This window comes from Herpailurus yagouaroundi, unplaced genomic scaffold, assembly GCF_014898765.1.
Source record: "Herpailurus yagouaroundi ecotype Mexico unplaced genomic scaffold, PumYag 162, whole genome shotgun sequence".
In the NCBI taxonomy this organism is placed as follows: Eukaryota; Metazoa; Chordata; class Mammalia; order Carnivora; family Felidae; genus Herpailurus; species Herpailurus yagouaroundi.
In genome coordinates this window covers 54,812,437-54,822,692 of record NW_024412403.1, presented here as the reverse complement: position 1 = coordinate 54,822,692, position 10,256 = coordinate 54,812,437, and positions in this window count along the sequence as shown.

The window sequence follows — 10,256 nt, the reverse complement described above, 5'->3', positions numbered from 1 at the left end:
TATTTTTAATTTTTTGAGGAAACTCCACACTGTTTTCCAGAGCGGCTTCACCAGTTTGCATTCCCAGCAACAGTGCAAGAGGGTTCCTTTCTCCACATCCTTGCCAACATCTGTTGTTTCCTGAGTTTATTAATTTTAGCCACTCTGACTGGTGTGAGGGGATAGCTCAATGTGATTTTGATTTGTATTTCCCTGATGATGAGTGACGTTGAACATCTTTTCATATTTCTGTTGGCCATCTGGATGTCTTTGGAAAAGTGCCTATTCATGTCTTCTGCCCATTTCTTCACTGGATTATTTGTTTTAAATGTATTGAGTTTGGTAAGTTCTTTATAGATTTTGGATACCAACCCTTTATCTGATATGTCATTTGCAAATATCTTCTCCCATTCTTTCGGTTGCCTTTTAGTTTTGTTGATTGTTTCCTTTGCAGTGCGGAAGATTTTTATCTTGATGAAGCCCAATAGTTGCTTTTTTGGTTTTATTTCCCTTGCCTTTGGAGACGTCTCTGTGAACAAGAAATTGCTGTGGCTGAGGTCAAAGAGGTTGTTGCCTGTTTTCTCCTTTAGGGTTTTTAATGGTTTTCTGTCTTACATTAAGGTTTTTCATCCATTTTGAATTTATTTTTATGTATGGTGTAAGAAAGTGGTCCAGTTTCATTCTTCTGCATGTTGCTATCCTGTTCTCCCAGCACCATTTGCTAAAGAGGCTGTCTTTTTTCCATTGGATACTCTTTCTTGCTTTGTCAATGCTTAGTTGGCCATACACTTGTGGGTCTAATTCTGGGTTCTCTATTCTATTCCATTGGTTTATATGTCTGTTTTTGTGCCAATACCATACTGTCTTGATGATTATAGCTTTGTAGTAGAGGCTAAAGTCCAGGATTGTGATGCCTTTCACTTTGTTTTTCTTTTTCAACATTACTTTGGCTATTCAGGGTCTTTTGTGGTTCCAAATTCTAGGATTATTTTTTATAGCTTTGAGAAGAATACTGGTGCAATTCTGGTTGGGATTGCATTGAATATGTAGATTTCTTTGGGAAGTATTGACATTTTAATAATATTTGTTCTTCCATTCCATGAACATGGGATGTTTTTCCATTTCTTTGTGTATTCTTCAATTTATTTCATAAGTTTTCTGTAGTTTTCATCACAAATCTTCTACATCTTTGGTTAGGTTTATTCCTAGGTATTTTATGGTTCTTGGTGCAATTATAAATGGGATCTATTTATTGATTTCTCTTTCTGCTGCTTCATTTTTGGTGTATAGAAATGCTACCAATTCCTGTATGTTGATTTTGTATCCTATGACTTTGCTGAATTCATGTATCAGTTCCAGCAATGTTCTAGTGGAGTCTTTTGGGTTTTCCATGTAGAGTATCATGTCACCTGCGAAGAGTGAAAGTTTGACTTCTTTGCCAATTATGGATGCCTTTTATTTTATTTTGTCTGATTGCTGATGCTAGGACTTCCAACACTAGGTTAAACAACAGTGGTGAGAGTGGACACAACAGTGGTGAGAGTGGACATCCCTGTTTTGTTCCTGATTTCAGGGGGGAAGCTTTCAGTTTTTTCCCATTGATATTAGCTGTGGGCTTTTCATGTATGGCTTTTATGATGTTAAGGTATGTTCCTTCTATCCTGACTTTCTTGAGGGTTTTTATTAAGGAAGGATGCAGTATTTTGTCAAATGCTTTTTCTGCATCTATTGACAGGATCATATGGTTCTTATTCTTTCTTCTGTTAATGTGATGTATCACATTGATTTGCAAATATTGAACCAGTCCTGCAGCCCAGGAATGAATCCCACTTGATCATGGTGAATAATTCTTTTAATATGCTCTTGAATTCGATTTGCTAGTGTCTTATTGAGAATATTTGCATCCATGTTCATCAGGGATATTGGCTCATAATTCTCCTTTCTAGTGGTGTCTCTGTTTTGGGAATCAAGATAATGCTGGATTCTTAGAATGAGTCTGGAAGCTTTCCTTCTGTTTCTATTTTTTGGAGCAGCTGGAGAAGGATAGGTATTAACTCTGCTTTAAATATCTGGTAGAATTCCCCTAGGAAGCCATCTTGCCCAGGACTCTTGTTGGGAGAGTTTTGATAACTGATTCAATTTCTTTGCTAGTTATGGGTCTGTTCAAATTTTCTATTTCTTGCCTTTTGAGTTTTGGTAATGTGTGGGTGTCTAGGAATTTTTCCATTTCTTCCAGATTGTCCAGTTTGTTGGCATATAATTTTTCATAGTATTCTCTAATAATTATTTGTATTTCTGTGGTGTTGGTTGTGATCTCTACTCTTTCATATGTGATTTTATCTATTTGGGTTCTCTCTCTTTCCTTTTTGGGAAGTCTGGCTAGTGGTTTATCAATTTAGTTTATTTTTTCAAAAAAAAACCAGTTCTTAGATTTATTGATCTGTTCTACTGTTTTTTCGGATTCTATGTTGTTTATTTCTGCTCTAATCCTTATTATTTCTCTTCTTGTTTTGGGGTTTCTTTGCTGTTCTGCTTCTATTTCCTTTAGGTGTATGGTTAGGTTTTGTATTTGGGATTTTTCTTGTTTCTTGAGATAGGCCTAGATTGCAATGTATTTTCCTCTTAGGGCTGCCTTTGCTGATTTTCGTTTTCATTTGCTTCCATATATTTTAAAATTTTTCCTTTAATTGCCTGGTTGACCCATTCTTTCTTTAGTAGGATGTTCTTTAACCTCCATGCATTTGGAGGCTTTCCAGAATTTTTCTTGTGGTTGATTTCAAATTTCATAGCATTGTGATCTGAAAATATGCATGGTATTATCTCAGTACTTTTATGTTTATTAAGGGCTGTTTTGTGACCCAGTATGTGATCTATCTTAGAGAATGTTCCATGTGTACTCGAGAAGAATGTGAATTCTGCTGCTTTTGGATGAAAAGTTCTGAATATATCTGTCAAGTCCATCTGGTCCAGTGTATTTATCAAGACCATTGTTTCTTTATCAATTTTCTGCCTAGATGATCTGTCCATTGTTGTAAGTGGAGTATTTGAGTCCCCTACATTTACGGTATTCTTATCAATAAGAATGCGTATGTTTGTGATTAATTGATTTATATATTTGGTTTTTTTCCAATTTGGGGGCATAAACACTTATAACTGTTAGCTCTTCTTGATGGATAGACCCTGTAAGTATGATATAATGCCCTTTTTCCATTTCTTGTTACAGCCTTTAGTTTAAAATCTAGTTTGTCTGATATAAGTATGATTACTCCAACTTTCTTTTGACTTCCAGTAGCATGATAGATGGTTCTCCATCCCCTCACTTTTAATCTGAAGGTGTTCTCAGGTGTAAAATGAGTCTCTTGTAGACAGCATATAGATGGATCTTGTTTTTGTTTTTTTTTTTAATCCATTCTGATACCCTATTTCTTTTGATTGGAGCATTTAGTCCATTTACATTCAGAGTTATTATTGAAAGAAATGGATTTAGTGTCATTGTCTTATCTGTAGGTTTCATGCTTGGGGTATGTCTCTGGTCCTTTGTAGTCTTTGCATTGTTCCACTCACAGAGTCCCCCTCTTGCAGGGCTGGTTTAGTGGTCATGAACTCCTTCAGTTTTCTGTTTGTCTCGGAAAACCTTTCTCTCTCCTTCTGGTCTGAATGACAGCCTTGCTGGATAAAGGATTCTTGGCTGTATATTTTTCCCGTTCATCACATTGAATATTTCTTGCAACTCCCTTCTGGTGTGCCAAGTTTCAGTGGACAGGTCTGCTACTACCCTTATGTTTCTACCCTTGTAGGTTAAGGCCCGTTTTTCCCTTGCTGCTTTCAAAATTCTCTATTTATCTTTGTATTTTGCCAGTTTCACTATGGTATGTCATGGAGAAGACCTATTCTTGTTAAATCTGAAGGGAGTTCTCTGTGCCTCCTGGATTTGGATGTCTGCTTCCTTCCCCAGATTATGGATGTTCTCAGCTATAATTTGTTCAAGTAAATACTCTACCCCTTTCTGTCTTTCTTCTTCTTCTGGAACTCCTGTGATACTGATAGTATTATGTTTCATTGAATTACTTACTTCTCCAATTCTTCCCTTGTGGTCTAGTATTTTCTTATCTCTCTTTTTCTTGGCTTCATCATTTTCCATAATTTTATCTTCTGTTTCACTTATTCTCCCCTCTGCTTCCTCCATCTTTGCTGTCACTGCATCTAGTTTATTTTGCACCTCATTGACATCATTTCTTAATTTGTTGTGACCATTTCTTAGTTCTTTGATCTCTGCAGGAATAAATTCTCTGCTGTCTTCTATGCTTTTTGAAGCCCAGCTATTAATCTTATGACTATTATTCTAAGTTCTTTCTCAGATATACTGTTTATATCTGTTTTGAGCAATTCTCTAGCTTTGCTTTCTTCCTGGAATTTCTTTTCAGGAAAATTCTTCCATTTCATCATTTTGGCTAGTTTTCTGTCCCTTTTGTGTTTTAATAACTTATTATTTGTTCTGTACCTGTGAGCACTACTATATTAAAAAGGGGCCATACACTGTCCAGGGCCTGGCCCTTTAAGAGGTGTTTTTGGAGTGTGTTGCATGCTTTATCTCCCTACTTGTAGTGGTGGTTTGGACCTTCCACTGGGTGTGCTTTGATTTGTTTGTTGAAGTAACCCTGGAAAAAACTTTAAAAGGGGGGTGGTAGTGGAATAAGCCTTATTCCACACAAAGAGAGAAAAAACAGGGGTGAGGAAAAAGAAAAGAAAAAATAATTTGACCAGGCAGAGAATCAGATAAATTAAATAGCTTAATCCAGAGAGAGAGAGAGAGAGAGAGAGGAAGATAAAGAAGAAGGAGATACTTAAGAGGTGTAAAAAGAGTAGATTAAAAACGTCTGCTTAAACAAATCAACAACCAGAATAACCAGAATAGAGAAAGGAAGAAATAAGAGGAAGAAAAGGAAGAATATATCTCTATATACATATATATACATATGTGTATACATGTATACATATATATGTATACACATGTATACACATATGTATATACATGTGTATACATATATATGTATACACATGTATATACATATATGTGTGTATATATACACACACACATATATATAATACATACATATATATATATAATAAGAATTGATCAAGAATCAAATCAGAAAATGCAAATCCACTGGGCTGTTATCTGATGGTGCCTTAGAACTAGTGGCTGTGCTGGTCTGGAGGAGGAGCTGTCTGGGTTGTTGGTTGTTAATCTTGCTTTGTTAGATATGCAGTTACCAGGCACAGAGGGTCATGGTTTGGTGTAGGCAGGTCCCGCCTCTACCGTGGGTCCATTGTCCATTCCCTGAAGTCCTACCTTGTTGGTGATGGGAAGAAAAATGGTGACACCCCAGTCTCTTCTCCCTGGATGGGGTGTCCCAAACCACTCTGTTTAGGCAGTTCTCACAGTGCTGTGCTGGCACGAGTGGGCTGTTTTGTCCTGCTCCACAGTCTCCCGCACCTCCCAGGCACTTAGCTGGGATTCAAACCCTGATGCCTTAAAGGATCCCACTCTTTGTGCCCTGGTTCTGAGGTAATGCCACTCTACCATCCAGCCAACAAATAGCCTCTGGCTGGCGGGCACCTGCAGGGTCTTTTGTCCTTGGAGCAGCTATATACATTCTTCCCACAGCACTCAAGGGAGGAGAATGCTCTCTCTGACTACACCTCTAAGCTAGCTACTGAGCCCTGGGCTGGCTCTCCTCCTCTCCAGGTGCAGAGAAAGCCCTGTAATCCTAGAATGAGTTAGAAATCAGTTCTTTTCTCTGTTTTTTGCTGTTCCCGGTCTGTGGTTTTTTTCTTGTCCAAATCCACTTCCATAAACTCTCTTTCCCTTCCTTTTGTCTCTCCACAGAAAGGGATCCCTCCCCTCCATGCCAACCCCACCCATCTTATCTCTCCCAGTTTGCAATCACACACTTACAGTCTACCAAGTTGTCCCTGTGGGCCCCTGGAGATGTTTCTGTCACTCTGTAGCCCAGATTCCTGGAATTCCAAGTCTTCCAGCCTGAATACTTCTGTGTTTGAGGGATGAGGGAACTTCAGGTCCCCCTACTTCTCCACCATATTGACTCCTCCTGGGTTAGCTTTTAATCTGCTGTGAACTAGCATGACATTGCACATGCCATAAAGAAATAAGAATGTAGTCTTATGAGGATGGCCACACTGACCTCACCCTTTCTCTGAATGACTCCACAAAAGATCTGATTCTCTATGATGCAAGAGAGAAATATCAGTTGCAGTGTTTTGCTGCATAAATATATTCTAGTTTAAATTAGTGGCATATAAACTTATCATCTTGTTTGAACAAAAATCTATTAAATTGAGCATGTTTTTATTCCACAAAATAAAATTAAATTTTTAGACAGATATTTTTCTTTTCACTTGGAAATTTATTGAGTTAATAGAAAACAAGGTTACAGCTTTCCAAAGAATATGTTACATGGTTTTGCATTTTGGTTTTCTTTGCCTTTGTGTCATTTTTAGAAAATCTTGTAAGTTGAATATATTAAAGTAGAAATTGAAAGAAAATAACCAGAGATATAGCCATAAATTTGTAGATAAATATTTCTTTAAATGTTCACTGTAGTATTACTTATATAAATAATTGGGAACTACCAAAGTCTCCAATAATAAATACATTGTTAGAAAAACTGTGACATCTTTCAGTTAATGGACTATTAGGTAGAATTTAGAAATGTTTTTGTAGGGACACCTGGGTGGCTCAGTTAGTTAAGCCTCCAACTTCGGCTTAGGTCATGATCTCACAGCTCATGAGGTTGAGCCCCGCTTAGTGCTCTGTGCTGACTGCTCGGAGCCTGGAGCCTGCTTCGGATTCTGTGTCTCCCTCTCTCTCTGCCCCTCCCCCACTCGCACTCTATCTCTCCCTCTCTCAAAAAAAAAATAAAAAATAAAAAAATAAAAAAAAAACTTTTTAAGAAGTTCTAAAAGCACAGGACATTTTTCCTAATATAAGAAAACACGTAACAACAACAACAACAATAACACAATAAACCCAGAAAATTAACTGCATGTACGATAGAATTTTGGTTTGTAGAGATAGACAAATGAGTGGGATAAGGGAAAGTGCTAAGCACTTTGAGGGCCTCATCACATTTAATCTTCACAGGAGTACAGTGAAATTATTCTTGGCAACTCCGAAAATTTCACTGTCAGGGACTGATTTCCTGGATGAATAGCTTCAGGGGATCATTTGAAGTCATAGGTCAACAATTTGGAGGCATTTAAATTGTGTATTGGGAAAATTAAGTATGCAAATGTAGTGAATGTAATTGCTTTTAAGATTTTTTTTTTTTTTTTTTTTGAGGAGGTGCAATAACTGGTATTGTTGGGACTGGTCAACTAGTTCTTCAATTATAAACTGGCCAAGTAGGTGTAGACATTAAAATACCTACCAGTGATTGGATCCCTCTGTAGCTTTTATGTTGTCTGTTCCCTAACACCTTCAGACTCCCATAAGAAAACTGTTTTGCCTTCGTGATATGGAGTAGTCTTTTTGATTGAGTTTGAGTTCCAGTCCTGGTGATATTTTCCCTGAGGAGCTCATGAGAGAAGTCATCTTCCCCAAAGCAGAACTAAAAGACTCAGCATGTTTGGAGCCCAAAGTTTCTAGAAATTGCTGTTGCCATTCTTCTGCTCTTATTGCCATCTCCTGTCAGCTACCCTGACAACTCAGGGGTTAAAGATTGGTATCGCTTGTTGAGCTAGCAGCCTTCAGTTATGATTTCAGGGATTAGGTAAGTGGCAGCAATAAAATGTTTGTGCTAGGATTTCCTTTTCCCCTAAGAATCATTGTTTTATGTTAGAGCTAACTGGTTTTAGCACAGAGGTGAATCAGACTTTGATTCTTCACTTGAGAATGATACTAAACATTGGTTAGTAACTTCATTTTGCATATGAGTAAAATTAAGACATAGAGAAGACCATAATTTGCCAGAAGTCACACATCTACTCATGATAGAGTCAGGATTTCAACCCAGTTCTGTCTAGCTTTAAGGACATTGGTTATTTTAGTACTGGGATCATAGATAGTTTTTCTTACTTAAAAAAAAATTTTTTTTTCTATTTAAAAATTTTTATATGATGATACTATTTTCATAATAAGTAATAAATGCTTTTTATGCATTTTACAAGTAATAAGTGCTATGAAAGTAGAGATAAAACATTTTTATATAATCTAAAGAAGGGAGAAAGAAGAGATTTTTTCCTATTAATAAGAAACATGTCCCTGTTTCCCTTCTCCATCCTGGACTATTTGCTGTGATTGCACCTGCCATATTGTGCTGAAATGACATGAAGACAGGTGAAAACAATGTGTTCTACAAGACTGAAATCTCTACCTTGACTTACAGTTTCATTAAAGCTTGTGTGATCAGACTGTGCAGAAATTAGTGTATATTATTAACTAAACTCATCAAATGCTAATTACTAATAAAATGTAGAACAATAAAAACACAAAGATACTCTTTAATATTCACTATTGATTTGTTCAGGTTCCAACAGGATTCCATTTAGCTGTAGAAATTTGAATATATATAAAACCACAAGGATATATTCCTTTGTCTTATTTGGGCTAGGTGTGCTTGCCCCCTGGGAAAGAAACAAAGTTTTGGTATACATTTTTATTCATCAAGTTTCTCTCTTTAGACTTCTGAGGAAAAGAACTTCTGGGTGGATGAGTAAAATATGTTCTTTCTGTTCTGACATGTCTGCCATCAAGACTAGCTGCCACAATGCTCTTTAATGACCCTTCTGCAGTCACAACTGACACTGATACTGACAAAAAGGATTTGGGACAAAGAACTGTGTTCACTGGTACATCACCTTCCAGCTTCCCCACAAGTTCTGCATTTTATGCTGTCTTTGGCTTAAGCACATTTGTATCTAAGGAAGTTGAATATTCCTTTAATACTTAAGGACTTTATCCTAGACAGAGGAGGGGAGAGCCAGGATCAAACCATTTTGGCAGCCAAGCTCTTTGATAAGGTAAACTGTGTGGCCCAATCATTTAAGAGCTAAAAGTCACCAAGTCAGGAACAACTGAAATTCTTTTAATTCTTTTATATCTATTGAAACTATGTTTGTGATTGAGCCATGTAAATGAAATCGTTCAAAGGCATTTGAAAAGCGTATTCCTTAAAAAAAATTCATTTGCTTCTGACAGTTATATAAAATTTCAAATACTATATAAAAACCCCTAAATGTTGAATGCATGAAGGTTGTTACTGGGACTGGGCAGTGAAAAAAAGTTGGGAGTTGGAGAAATGGAATGGTATTCAGAAACACAGCTAATTTAGGCTGTGTCTGGGACAGGGCTTAAATTGAAAATTCAAATGAACTTCTGAACAGTGGCCTGTTTTTGTGTGGGTCCTACACTACAGGATGTTTAGCTTTAAACATAAGCTAAGACTATAAGAGTATGGTCCCATGTCTAAGAATGTGGTTCCAAGGAGCTTGAGGGTACACTGCTACTTTGAATCCTGGCATAAGTCAGAAACAATCTTCCAAAAGGATAAGAATTCTTCTGAAACCATTAGTTCTTAGCAAAACACTCAGCTTAGAGAATCTTTCACCAGTGCCCATTAGTTTTAGAGCAGTAATTAGGAGATAATTAGCCTAGTAGCTCTCTCAGTGATTTTATATTAGGAGTGATAAATATCAATATTTATCTTCATGGTTTCATTTCTTTTGTTGTATTTACTTTGTACCAAAACCAGGCATCTCGGGGTATTGGGATGACTGATGTGGACTGCTAGGGGGAGGCATCCCCCAACTTGGCCCAAGAATGTTGGTGACTCCATGGCCTCAGCATCCCAAAAGTGAATGAAATAGCAAGAGAGAAAGCCTCTAGTGATATTTTTAGGGATTAGTTCATGCAGACAAATAGAATATTTCACAGAGATCTTAACTGATCAAGGAGAAGAACTTCTTTCTGTGTGAATACAACCTGAAAATTCTACCAAAGCAAGAGTGTGATAAAAATCCTTCCACTGATACAGCTTATACTGGATAAGGGATGTAATACAGCAAAAAATAAAAAAAAAAAAAACTGAGGCTCACAATGGAGATTATGCAGAGCTGAGAGAATTTTTCTTGGGTAATAAACACTTGCAGTCAGGATTTTGCAGAATGTTTCGGGAGGAAACGATGTTACAGAAATGCAGTCAGAGAAGACCATGTTGACATGATGAATTTTGGCATTTGTGATGAAGAAACCAAAA